At 53.0% G+C, this 13669-nt stretch overlaps 1 long non-coding RNA gene across 2 annotated transcripts in view; it reads left to right on the forward strand.

Annotated features, from left to right (window-relative positions):
• The first annotated feature begins 272 nt into the window (after positions 1–272).
• Positions 273–13669, forward strand: part of LOC147737428 (uncharacterized) — a 170497-nt gene continuing 157100 nt past the window's right edge. For both annotated transcript variants that reach the window (XR_015297380.1, XR_015297382.1), the window contains exon 1: positions 273–430. This is a non-coding gene — a long non-coding RNA (uncharacterized LOC147737428). The remainder of the gene's footprint in view (positions 431–13669) is intronic.

Here is a 13669-nt window from a genome sequence, read left to right on the forward strand (position 1 = left end):
TAACACCCATGTCTGTGTGTTTACAGGAGCCAATGCTTGTTTCCCATAAAACCCATGTCTGTGTCTTTACTGGCGCCAATGCTTGTTTCCCTGCTGGAGGTGGTGGTTCCGTCAGCGGCCACCAGAGGGCGCTCCTCGCCTGCGGATGAAACCACAGAGCTGCACATGGGATGAAGAGAGAAGGGTTTCCTCTTCCGGGTCAGCGATGGCAGAGTCAGCACCAGCAGTGGCGGTGAGATCACTTCCTGTCTCTCCTTGTGTGCCCAGCCTGCTGCAGAGGAGGAAGGAGCCCTGTCTGTCTGTGCAGCGACCTTCATCTACAGACCCCTCAGACCCCAGATCTGCCCCCCTCGGACCCCAGATCTGCCCCCCCCACGGCCCCCCAGGAGGAGGAGAGAGCCTGGACACGTCTGCTCAGGTCTCTGCTCAGGTAGGAGATTGTCAGCACCTTCTGCTGTGTTTGTAGAAATAGACTGAATAATCCTGGATCCGTGCACTGCATCTTACTGCACCATGAGGAATCTACACACTGCACTGCATCTTACTGCACCATGAGGAATCTACACACTGCGCTGCATCCTACTGCACCATGAGTAATCTACACACTGCGCTGCATCTTACTGCACCATGAGGAATCTACACACTGCGCTGCATCTTACTGCACCATGAGGAATCTACACACTGCGCTGCATCTTACTGCACCATGAGGAATCTACACACTGCGCTGCATGCGGAATCGACACACTGCGCTGCATCTTACTGCACCGCGAGGAATCTACACACTGCGCTGCATCTTACTGCACCATGAGGAATCTACACACTGAGCTGCATCTTACTGCACCATGAGGAATCTACACACTGCGCTGCATCTTACTGCACCATGAGGAATCTACACACTGCGCTGCATCTTACTGCACCACGAGGAATCTACACACTGCACTGTATCTTACTGCACCATGAGGAATCTACACACTGCGCTGCATCTTACTGCACTGTGAGGAATCTTTGCACACTCTTTGCTCGGCTGTCCCTGTTAATTTGTTGACTTGCACAACCCTATCCCTATGTCTGAAGCATGTCCCACAGTCAGTTGAGTGTCAAGGCTACCCTGCACCCCGTGCCTCTTCTCTCCCTTTGCCAACGTTTCCATCTCTCAAACTAAGCAAAAGCTTCAGTCACTGCAATAGTTTCCTGTGGCATAGGTTGGCTTGTGGCATTATCTGCTGCAGAGATTGTGTGTGTGTGGGCAGGGAACTTGGGTCTGGCAGGGTGCAGGCTTGTCAAGCAGTGGAACTTATGTGCCTGTGTTTTTAATGTACCTCTGCAGGGGGAGGGGTGTCTGCAGGTTGGGTGTGTGTACCTGTGACTAGGGTAGGGTTGTCTTTACAGGCTTTGTATGTACCTTTATGAGGCGTGTCTGCAGTGCATCTCTTTCCAGGGGGTCTGTCTTGGCAGATGTTGGTGGGGCTGTCAGTCACTCTTCCTGGCCTCTCTTCTCTGTACAGACTTCATCAGGTTCACTGGCTGAAAAGAAGTTCTGCTCTGTGCAGAATAGTCGGGTACTCCTCTGCACACCGCAGACGTCTGAGCAACGTCACATGTGAAGTTCTAGTTCTTCTCCATAGTTTCAAGAATCAGCCAGGTCTGAGTGAGACTTCAGCCCGCCCTCCAAATGTGTGAGTGCCCGAAGCACCCAGGATCACGTGTGTGTCAATGCTACAAAGGGTTGCTGCATCCTCCCATCATGCGTCGATGAGGAGTGTGCAATAATACAGGAGCCTAAGTGAAGGGTCCAAGAGACTCTTGAAGTCATTCCGCTCTGTTTCTCACTTCAGCAGGAAGGAGAGAATAAGACGAGTGAGCAGAAACAGCAAGAAGAGGACAGATAAGTAAGGGCGATACAGAGAGAAAAACGCAAAGGGTAGAGCAAAGTAAATAATAGATATTGGCAAAAATGTGAAAGAAATAGTTCTGAACCAGAGTTCGAAAAGAAGGGCATGAAAGGGGAAAGAATGAACTTTATTTATGAATTCCAAAAGGTCGAATTGGTAGTGCTAAAAATATGATTTAAGTGTGAATGTGATTCTTCAAGAGTTATAGGTGTCATTTGCTGTTGAGTGGTACCAATACTTGAACCAACTTTAGTGCTTAGAATCTCCAGTCACCAAACAGTGTAAATGCGCAAACTGGAGGGATCCATGTATTTTCCTGCGGGTTACCAATTCCAACTCTAGTGCGATACTTAAGGGGTCCCAGGCTCCTACCGTCCACCTGTATAAGTGGGTTAATGCACATACTGCACAGATTGTGTTGCCTTTTTATCACAAGTACCAATAATACAAAATTCCTAACAAAATACATTGAAAAGTACTCCTAAATAAACCAAGTTTGCACCAAGACCTTCTCATGCTGTCCCAACTCTACACATGTTTTTACTATCAAAAAGAGGTGTGAATGTGTCTGTTATGGGCAATCTATTATTTAGGTAGTAAGTAGGACAAGTGGATTTATCTAAAGGACAAGAAGATTTCTGTATCAATCTGCCCTTTGGACAAGCAGATTTTTAAAATAATTCCCCACCCCTGTAAGGGGTATTAACAGATCTGTAAGGTGCACTGAGTATTACTCACAGTACGAAGATGTTTACACTTTAAGACATATGTGCGCTTTGCCCTGCTTTTTGCTCACACCATGAGGGATATATAGTTTGTCTTGAAATGTTCACACACTGCACTGCTTATTACTGACACTGTGAGTGGTTTTAAATAAATGAGGGGGTGTGTGACCATTGCACCGTGTTCCATATTATCAAGTGAGTGGAGACAGATTTCTGGTGTTGCTCGGGAGCCATTTTAAGATTTTCTTCAGCATCTTCAGGGTGTGGAAGCAGAGACGTCCTTGACCTGGGGAGACCTGTCCAGCTTTTTGTTGCTGATGATCCCTAGGTTACTGGCGTGCGAGCTGGGGGTGGGAGTATGTCCTCGGGTGGCTGGCTGTCAGGTGCCGTCCCATGGACAGGTGTTGCTTTCAAAGATCACCACTTCAGTCTTGTCAGTGTTGAGTTTGAGGCCGTTGGGAGTCATCCAGGTGGCCTCTTCCATCATGTAGGTGGTGCACTTGTTCCTTGTGTTGTTAGTTTTGTCCAAGAGGGACAGTATGAGTTGTGTGTTGTCGTTGTTGGCGAGGATGTTGATGTAGTGGGCACAGATGACGTTGGCCAGTGGGGTTATGTAAGTGTTGATGAAGGTCCTGCTGAGGGTTGAACCTTGAGGTGCTCCACAGATGAGATTTCCGGTTTCCAAGGAGTTTGGCGTCAGGTTGACTGTCTGAGTTACTTTTGTCAGGAAGGAGCAAATCTATCACTGGCAGGTCCTTAAATCCCGATATTGTGAAGGAGCCTGATGAGATGGGGAGTGGTGCCATGTGAAACGCCGCTGAGAGGTGTAATAGGATAAAGGCCTCACTCTCTTGTTTTTAGGATCATGCAGATGGCTCAGGTGGGTGCGACGAGGGCTGTTCCTGTGCGGACATACAACCTGGCCAAGCAAGTCATGTATGTGTAATTCTATGCATACATGACTGAAAATTATACAGTGTCAAAACATTTACACCTGGCAGGTAAGCTATTGTGGATCGCTGTCCGGCATTAAAGCAGCCATCAACAACTTTCTGACTGGGCACTGAGACGTATGTTTGCGAAAAACTCACTTAGATAACTTTGGTGGGTCCTATTGTTGCTTAATCTTTTCTTTTTGGGAATGGAGGAATTTCTTTTTAGATGTTTATAACTTGAAACGCAGTAGCAGGGACCTATGCGCCCTTAAGGCCGCGTGTAGCCTCGCCTCTCCCTGTACCCAGACTGTCTCTGGGAGCGCTTTGGCCTCTTCCAGGAGCAAAAGGGACTTTTACCGTCCCCATTGTTTTCCCACCTGCTGCATGTCGTCATGGAAATGTTCTTTTACTGTCCCTCTAGAAGGCGTGAAAACTCTTTCTCGAGCGGCAGACTGCGCTGGAGGCCCAGGACATGCACTGAAGACAAAGGGGCTGCTACTTCAACTAAGAATGAGGCATTGCGGGAGGCCAATCCAGGGCAGTTTGAAATAAATGCTTTGAACTGAATTATTTTGTTTAAGGACTTGGCAACTACTTTTTTACCGCGCCTCTTGTTTGTTCATTATCGCATACGAGAGCGCCTTCAAATACGCTACATCAGGATGCCTGTAGAGCAAGTCTGGTTTTAGGGTTGTGCTGTGTGTTCAGCCATTTTCAGGCAACAGTAACATTTAAAAATGACTCTGGTGGTTAAGTTCCTGTAGGAGAGTAGGGTCTGCTATCCTATGGTCAGCCCAAATTTTTGCTTTTTGCTTCACTAGTTTATGACTTAATGTGGCTGTGGGCCTGCTAATCAGACCCACAGCCTGCTGTTCTCTCTCTAAATTACTGTCAATGCACTCTAGGTGCATTACCGATTGGAACTGGTTCACCTTATAGGCCCCTGAAACAGTGTACCCTAGTACCCAGGGCATAGGTGTATCCAAGGCCTACCAGGGGCTACAGCACGTATTGTGCCACCCCTGGCCTGGCCTAGCTATTTGACACAACTGGCTGATCACTCAGCTGGGGTAAGTTGGTGTAGTCACCTCTTACTTAGATATAGTATACCTATATCTAACATATATGGACACGTGTTAACATATGAGTCACTCCTATGGAAGGCCTCGACAATCCTGGAGGCAGAGTGCTTGGTTTCATGTGAGATGGTGCTCTGTCATGAGCTGAGCCTGTCTGAAGCTTTCGGAACAACGTCCTTTAGCTGTTTCATGATATTGCCATACCATATACTCTTAAGTGCATTATGAACCTCCCGGTTAAATGCTATCTTTGGTTTGGCTTTATCAAAACATGTCGAGTAAGGTGTCATACGATTTGGAATACTATCCCCTCGTCAATTCTGTTGATGGGGATAGCATTCCACCCTTCTAGAGGGACACGACATGTACCTAACCTGACACCCAGGTAAAGTTATACATGAGCCTCAGCATCCCAAAATGGATGCTGCCACCACAGACACGAGTCTGACCTCCTGCTGCTGGGAGTCCTTCCAGCCTGGGAGGCTTGGACAAAGGGTTTCCTGTCAGGGAAGGGGCTTGCACCACCCCAGACAGGATTTTGTGTAGTGGGTTGGGGAGGGCTGAATAGAATGAGACATGCCTGGGGCACACAAGGTGTCCCTGTGCATATGCCAGTTCAAACCGGTGCTGGGGCTCTCCAACCCCAGTCCTGGCACAGAACTGGACAAAGGAAAGGGGGTGCAACCGCCCCCCTTCCTGGTCCCAACCAGAGGAGTGACCTAGCAGGTAATCCGGCCCCTAGATTTGGAATAAGAGTAGGAGCTGTGTCCTAAGACTTCAGATCATCCCAAACTCGACTTGAAACTAAGAAGAAAACTGGACTTCAACATTCTGCTGCACAGAAGACTGAAGAGCATCTCCCTTGTGGCCAAGGAGTGACCACCCTGTGAATACAGGCACCATCCAGCAACTCGATGTCTGCTTTGCCGCCGCCTCCTGCCGGAGCCCGAGCCCAGAGCCCGACAAGACCTGGATTCCCAGACATCTCCAAGCCCGATCCACAGTCCCTGAAAAGAAGAGACCCGTGGAGGCATCGAGAGACGTGGGACCGGCCATCTTGAAAGACCCCCGAGAAGCTGACTGCGTAGCACCCGAGGCATCCTCAATGCTGTGCTTTGGGGTTTGAGAAGCCCCACCACCGAGCAGCATTTGCACCGAAGATCAGCTCCCCAGCATCTCCACGATCTGCGTGGGGCCCTTTTGCATCTTGCCACTCGAGGCGTAATCCCGGTTGCTGGCCCGTTGGCTAGTGGCCATCTTGGAGAACAGTGTTTTGTTTTAATGCATTAGCTTCTGTGCTCATAAAGAGTATAGGGGATCCTTGTAGTAAATAAATATATATATATATTTTCAATATATATCTGTGTGGTGTCCTTTCATTTGGTATTCAAGGAGAGTGTATATGGTAAAACAACTTGCTTCACATGGATGGATGGATGGATGGGTTTTTGTATAGCGCAATATCACCGCCAGGTCTCAAAGCGCTTTGCATTGGGAACCCGTCCTGGTTTTTCCCTGTGAGATAGCCCCTACTGGGTATCCCCAAGGTGAAAGCCAGGCATCCCGCCACGGGGGGCCATAGTGGAGATTAAGCAAGCTATTGCCCAGAGTTGCAGAGTATGAACCTGTGATTCGAGTAGGCACCAAAGTGAGAATTACCGAGTCTGTGGACATTTTGGGCTCAAGACCCTGCCGCGTCGGGAATTGAACCCTGGTCCCGGGTCTGATCTCAGCGTCCGTTTCTGCCTCCTCTAACCAGTGAGCCACACTTCTCCACATGCCTTTACAGAGTTTAGCCTAAGACTGCTTTGTCCATGCTACCCCTAGGATAGCTGGTCTATAAGGTTGACTTACAACCAATCATCATAAGGGTTGCTTGGCATGGTACAAGGTGATCACTAGAACTAGTGAGCATCATATACCAGGCCAACTTCCCACATTGGTAGCAGCGGTGGGATTTGAGCTTGCTGTTGTTTTTCCATTACAATCTTTGAAAATATCATTTGAAAGATCATAAAGGTACCTGTTAGGTACATATAAAACAAGACTAGTATACTTAAGTTCTACTGAACTTAGTTGTTGTAGAGGATAGGGAGTAGCACACCCTGACTACATCTACTAGATAGGTTTAGTAGGTAAACACCAGTGTAGGTAGATTGCAACATATCCACCCACACTAGAGCAATGTCTGGAGCAGAGGGGTCCACTGGACCTGTCCCTGTTGAGAGTGACCCTCCAAGGGCACCATCCAAATTTTTTATGTTAAACTTTAAAGAGTTAAGGCAGCTGTGTACCTCAAGAGGTCTTAAGCAGAGTCAGAACCCTACCACAGCACACCTTGGAGAGCTTTTAGACCAGTCTGAAGCTCTAAAGACCTCCAATCTTGACCCCACAGGGTCTGGAGATGGAGGCTCCCCCACTGAAGATTGTTGGACAGGCCTCGTGGAAGGCCCCCTCCCTCCCCGCATGATAGGGCCAGGACACCGGCTCTCCCTGTATCTCCAGAAAGATCTATCCCGGCAACCCACCGAGGCAACCCGCGACCCGTTCCCAACGGGACGCCTGCTCCCGAACACCCCCGTATCGGCTGGCCCGGGCCTCCATCGGCACCATTGCCCCGGCCCAGCCGCCATCTTGGACACTGCATCACGAGGCCTCGTGGCCTCGGCTCGACCCCAACCCTGGGCCTGGCCAGGCCCCGACATCGAGGCACCACCATCCACCAAGGAGGTGAAGAGACCACTTGGCAGGTCAATAGGAGAAAGGAGTGTCGATAGCTCTCCCCCGCCAGGTGCCGATCGCCCCCGGTCTCCCCGGGTGCTGGCTCCACCCCCCTGCTGGGTGTCTGGACTCCCTCATCCCGGACCTCCCGACCTCCAAGCGCGAGGGTCCGGACATCAAAGGAGACCAGACCTATAACTGGGGCCGCTCCAGAGCAGGAAGGCAGTTGTATCCTGGAGTCGAGAGACACCTTGAAGAACTCATCCGTGACGGACTGCTGGCGCTGCCGCAGCCTTGCCTTGTGAACCATCTCTGAAGCCTGCTGGCGCTGCCGCGGCCCTGTGCAACGTGCATCTTCGTCTTGTCCTGCTGGCGCTGCCGCGGCCCATCCTTGTGAACCATCGCTCCGGCCTGCTGGCGCTGCCGCGGCCCTTCTTGCTGTGAACCATCATCGTAGCCTGCTGGCGCTGCCGCGGCCCTCCTTGCCGAGAACTATCATCCTAGCCTGCTGGCGCTGCCGCGGCCCTCCTTGCCGAGAACTATCATCCTAGCCTGCTGGCGCTGCCGCGGCCCTCCTTGCCGAGAACTATCATCCTAGCCTGCTGGCGCTGCCGCGGCCGGACCTTGCAGGCCCCTGAGCTCGAGGATTGTGAGCTCCTTCTGGCCGCCCCTGTGCCGGACCGGTACCAAGACTGTCCCGCTACCCCTTACCCTACAGAGACTAGAATTGGGAGGATCCTCGTGTCCTGCCCCCACTGTATCGTTGATAACCTTGCCTCAAGAACCCTATATAAAGTCTACAGATCTCATCCTTGTGTGGTGTCCATTTGTGGGGGGGAAGTTACTTGTCTGTACGATCGCCGGAGACGGCCCTCACCGGAGGCCTCTCCCCCTGTACTTGGCCGACCCTCCGGGTCTCCGTCTAACATTGGTGGCCAGCGGCGCGATCCGAACCAACGCGTAATCGTACAGAGAGTAACTCACCCCACGACCCAACCACAATGACAACAAAAGAGAGCGGAACCACAGAAAAATTCCAGATGGAGAAACTAGAAGAGTACAACCACAGAGAACTAAAGCAATTCTGCATAGAACTAGGCATTGCTACCACAGGACTGAGCACTAAGCATGAGCGGATTTTGCGGATTGGCAATCCGCGAATTTGCGGATTTGCAAACTCGCAATCCGCAAAATCCGCGAATTCCCGCGAATTTGCGGATTTTTTTTTTTTTTGTGTTCGCCCGTGTTTCTGCCAGTTCGCGAGGGTTTTTACAGTTTCGCAATTTGCGAACTTACCTGTCGGGTCGCAAGTTTTGCGAACTTGTTGTTTCTACGTGTCCAACCTGTTTGGGACACTCTTCTTCATCACTGCCACTCTCTGTCACCACTGCCACTCTCTGACTACTCATGCCACCCTCTGGCCCACCCATGCCACCCTCTGTTTCATCACCACACCCTCTAGTTGTCCAGTGTACATTATTTTTGGCAAAGCAAAGCACACCTTCCCTGCCTCAAGTGACCTGAATTAATTTGGGGCTGATTAATGTGTCACAGAATATTTTTTTAGCTGGCACCTGCTTCCTTAGTGCGACCTGATTAGTGATCTTTTGCACTTGCTAAGTGCTTTCATTGTTGCAAAATTAGTTACAACACCTGCCCTGCCCCAACTGACAATAATGAATTAGGGGCTGATTAATGGATTTTAACTTCCAGCCTGGCTCCTGCTTGTCTCCCTTAGCTGTAATTCAGGACCTTTGTGGCATATGTGTAACTATTCTGAGGTTCAGAGCAGGGTCACATAATAGTTGCAACTGGCAACTGAACTCTGGAGAGCCCCTCAGGAAGCACTACAGGAAATGGCTACTAATGATGAGCCTGAACTTTTGAACCTGGTAAGTAGTTACTTTCAGTTTTGCTAAAATCGTATTTCTGCAATTTCGCACTTATTCGCGGGGCGCGAACTCACGCGAACAGTGCGAGCAGTGCGAGCAAAATCCGCTGCTCGCGGATTTGCGGATTTTTCAGGAAATTCGCAAATCTCGCGGATTGCGGATTTCCCGAAAATCCGCAAAATCCGCGAGCGGAACGGATTTTCCGCCCATGCCTACTGAGCACGAAAGAAGACTTCAAAAAGGCCCTGGAATCTTGGGCAGAGACGGGTACGGCCGTACCCCAAAACCAAAGCCTCGAGGCACCGGAAATGAGCACCACTCCGACGGAAGAAAGAAGATCGGGTTTCTCCCCAGAGGAGATCCGAGAACGGGATAAAAGCAGGCTCCATGAATTGGAGCTGGCTCGACTTCGTTTGGATGGAGAACTGAAATTGGCGGAACAAAAAATAACGTTGGAACACTTGCGGCTCCGAGAGGAGCGGGAAGAGAAACAAAGACAGAGAGAGTTAGAAGAGAAAAAGCTAGCCTACGAACATGAGCGCAACCTAAAAGAAATAGAGCTTCGGAAACAGAACAAAGATCTCGCGGTTCCCGTGCGCCCGAACACTCCTGCCACTACAGACCCTAAAGTCCACATCCCCAAGGATGTCGTCAGAGAGTATTACCGGAACGATGATATCCAGCAATGGTTCAAAGCCTATGAAGTAGCCATGACCTCCCACGGGATTCCCCGGACGACTGGGGAGCCGGGTTATGGGGGAGGTTCGTCAACGAAGGGCGAGACGCCCTGCTGCAACTCCCGGACCATCAGATGACATCCTACGACCACATGAAAGCCGCCCTCCTCATTCGATACGGACTCACGCCCGAGATGAACCGCCAGCGGTTCCGCGACTGCAAACGGATCCCGGGTACAACTTGGGTGGAGTACGTGAACTTCTTCAGCCGAGCATTCGAGGGGTGGATCAAGGGCAGCAAGGTGACCACTTACGAGCAACTCTTTGACCTGCTTGTGTGGGAGCACCTTTCTAACAATTGCTTCGTCGAGCTCAGGCAGCACCTCCTCGACAGTAAACTGACTGAACCTCGGCAACTCGCCGCCGAAGCTGACCGATGGGAAAGCACCCGAGTTGCCCGAAACGGGCCCAGCGAACCGAACAGAACCAACCAAGGACCCCATCGCCCCCGAGGGGGAGGAGGAGGCCAGGGTCGGGGCAGAGACGCCGTCCCGGTGGCTCCCGCCAGCAACGCCCCGCCCGGCCGGCAGGGGAAACCCTCCGGTGCATCCAGGGTTCCGGGCCAACGTTACTTGCCACCGATGCCAGCGACCCGGCCACTACGCCAATGATCCTAATTGCCCGAAGAACCAGAACCCTATGCCCGCCAGGTCGCTGCCGCCGCCCTGGGGGAAGGGCAAACCCCAGAAGACCCTGAGGAGTACGAGGCCGACCAGCCCGAGTGGGAACCAGCCGCCATGTCCCTGGTCTGCCTAGGGGAAAGAGACATGATTCCGCGGGCCCCCCTACCCGCCAATACGCAGAAATACAGCCAGTGGGTCAACATTAATGGGCACCGGGCTGAAGCCCTACGCGACACCGGGGCCAGTGTGACAGCAGTCCGCTGTCATCTGGTGACCCCGGATCAGATCTTGCCAAACATCCTTTGCCCCGTCCGGTCAGCCGACAACTCAGAAAGCCTGTGTCGGATGGCCTGCGTCCCCTTCGAGTGGGGAGGAGTGTCCGGAATGCTGAAAGTGACTGTCCGCGATGATGCCCCTGTGGACTGCCTCCTGGGGAACGACCTCGAAAGTTCCCCTTGGGCAGCCGTCGAAAGAAGAGAGCACCTGGGGATGTTGGGCCTCCCTGAATGGGCCTGCATAACGACCCGGTCCATGGCCGCCCGCGCCATCCCCAGTCCCGAAGAACCAGAATGGCTAGAGCCTCCTCCCCCGATCATCCCAGAGGGAGCCGCCCCAAGAGCCAATCACCCAGAACCAAACGAAGAAGGGCCCGTTCAACTCCAGGACCTTCCCGAACTGGCCCAGTGGCTTCAAGAGGGTGGTCCCACCCAGGAACAGTTCCGACAGGAGCAGAGAACCTGTCCCTCCCTCGAGGGACTCCGGCAGCAAGCCCTCGCCCAGAGCGCAGGAGACACCTCAGGGTCCCACTGGATTTATTGGGACAATGACCTGCTCTACAGTCAGCAAAGAATTGCTGAGCTGGGGGCCAGTCGGGTGCTGGTGGTACCTCTCCGCTTCAGAGACTTCCTTTTGAACTTAGCACACGATGTCCCCCTCGCTGGGCACCTGGGGCAAGACAAACCGTACAACCGCCTGGTAACTCACTTTTACTGGCCCAAAATGCGAAATGATGTCTCCAACCACTGCCGGGCCTGCCCCACCTGCCAGGCCAGCGGAAAGAGCGGCCGAAAGATCAAAGCACCCGTGCAACCTTTTCCCGTCGTCACCACCCCGTTCGAACGGGTGGGAATAGACATTGTGGGGCCCCTGGACCCCCGAACGGCACAGGGGCACCGGTTCATCCAGGTCCTGGTGGTCCACGCCACCCGCTATCCCGAGGCCATTCCTCTTCGGACCTTGACAGCGCCCGTGGTAGGCCGAGCCCTGATGGGGATCTTCTCTCGAGTGGGCTTCCCCCGGGAAGTCGTCAGCGACAGGGGCACGAACTTTATCTCGAAGTACATGAGGTCTCTCTGGCAACAGTGCGGGTCACCTACAAATTCATGACCCCTTATCACCCGCAAGGAAATGGACTGGTCGAGCGGTTTAACCGCACTCTCAAGGGAATGATCATGGGCCTAGAAGAACCCCTACGTCGCCAATGGGACGTGCTGCTCCCGTGCCTTCTATTCGCCTATCGAGAAGTCCCCCAGAAATCCCTCGGCTTCAGCCCCTTTGAGCTCCTGTACGGACACCCCGTCCGGGGTCCCCTCAGCCTGGTCAAGGAAGGATGGGAGATGGCCCCCCAGAAGACTCCTCCAGATGTATATAAGTATCTCCTGACCCTCCGCAACCAGACCCGGCGATTCAGGGAGCTCGCCAAAGCTAACCTTGAGGCCAGCCAGGAGGACATGAAGAAATGGTACGATCAGCATGCCTCCTCCATCGAGTTCGAACCGGGACAACAAGTCTGGGTGATGTCTCCGGTCGAACCCTGTGCCCTGCAGGACAAATGGACCGGGCCCTTCAAGGTGATAGAGCGCAAGGGCCCAGTCACCTACCTAATCGACATGGAGTCCGCCCGGAACCCCCTACGAGTCCTCCACGCCAACAGACTCAAACCCCACTTCATACGCTCTGAACTCAGCCTACTGATGGCGACAGATAGTGGGACGGAGGAAGACTCCGAGCCCCTCCCTGACCTACTCAGGACCCGTGAGCAGGATGGCTCAGTGGAGGGGGTCAGACTCTCCGACGCTTTGGCCCCGGAGCAACGCCAAGACTGTTGAGCTCTCCTGCTACAATTTGCAAACCTGTTCTCCCTTACCCCCGGGGTCACCCCCTGGTGCCTTCACGACGTGGACACCGGGGATAGTCCACCTATTCGACACAGGGCGTACCGAGTGCCAGATCGGGTGCGCGCCTGCATCCAGAACGAAGTCACCAAAATGCTGGCTCTAGGAGTGATCGAGCCTTCCGACAGCCCCTGGGCCAGCCCAGTCGTACTGGTCCCCAAGGCTGCCGCCCCGGGCGTTGCCCCCGAGCTCCGGTTCTGTGTGGACTATCGGAGCCTGAACGCCGTTACCAGAACAGACGCTCACCCCATCCCCCGGGCGGATGAGCTGGTTGACCGCATGGGGACTGCCCACTACCTGAGCATCTTCGATCTAACAGCGGGCTACTGGCAAATCGGCCTCACCCCCAGGGCCCAAGAACGATCCGCCTTCTCTACCCCGGATGGCCACTACCACTTCAAAGTGATGCCATTCGGCATGAAAAACGCTCCAGCTACCTTCCAACGACTTGTGAACCAGGTACTGGTGGGCATCAAAGAATTCAGCGCCGCCTACCTGGACGATATTGCTGTGTACAGTCGCCACTGGGCAGACCACCTCCACCACCTCCGAGAAGTCCTGCATGCCCTCCAGCAGGCCGGCCTCACAATCAAAGCCAGCAAATGCCAGATTGGCCAGGGGCCCGTGAACTACCTCGGACACCAAGTGGGGAGCGGTCTGGTGGCCCCCCTTCAGCTCAAGATCGCTGCCATCCAATCCTGGCAACCACCTGTCACCCAAACCGAGGTCCGAGCCTTCCTGGGGCTCACCGGATACTACCGGCGGTTTGTAAAGGACTATGGCAGCATTGTGGGGCCCCTCACAGAACTTACATTCAAGAAAAACCCCAAAACAGTCAACTGGACTCCGGACTGTCAAGAGGCCTTCGAGAAGTGGAAGGCGGACTCTCTG

The sequence above is a fragment of the Lissotriton vulgaris genome, chromosome 1_1 (assembly GCF_964263255.1).
Source record: "Lissotriton vulgaris chromosome 1_1, aLisVul1.2, whole genome shotgun sequence".
Taxonomy (NCBI): domain Eukaryota; kingdom Metazoa; phylum Chordata; class Amphibia; order Caudata; family Salamandridae; genus Lissotriton; species Lissotriton vulgaris.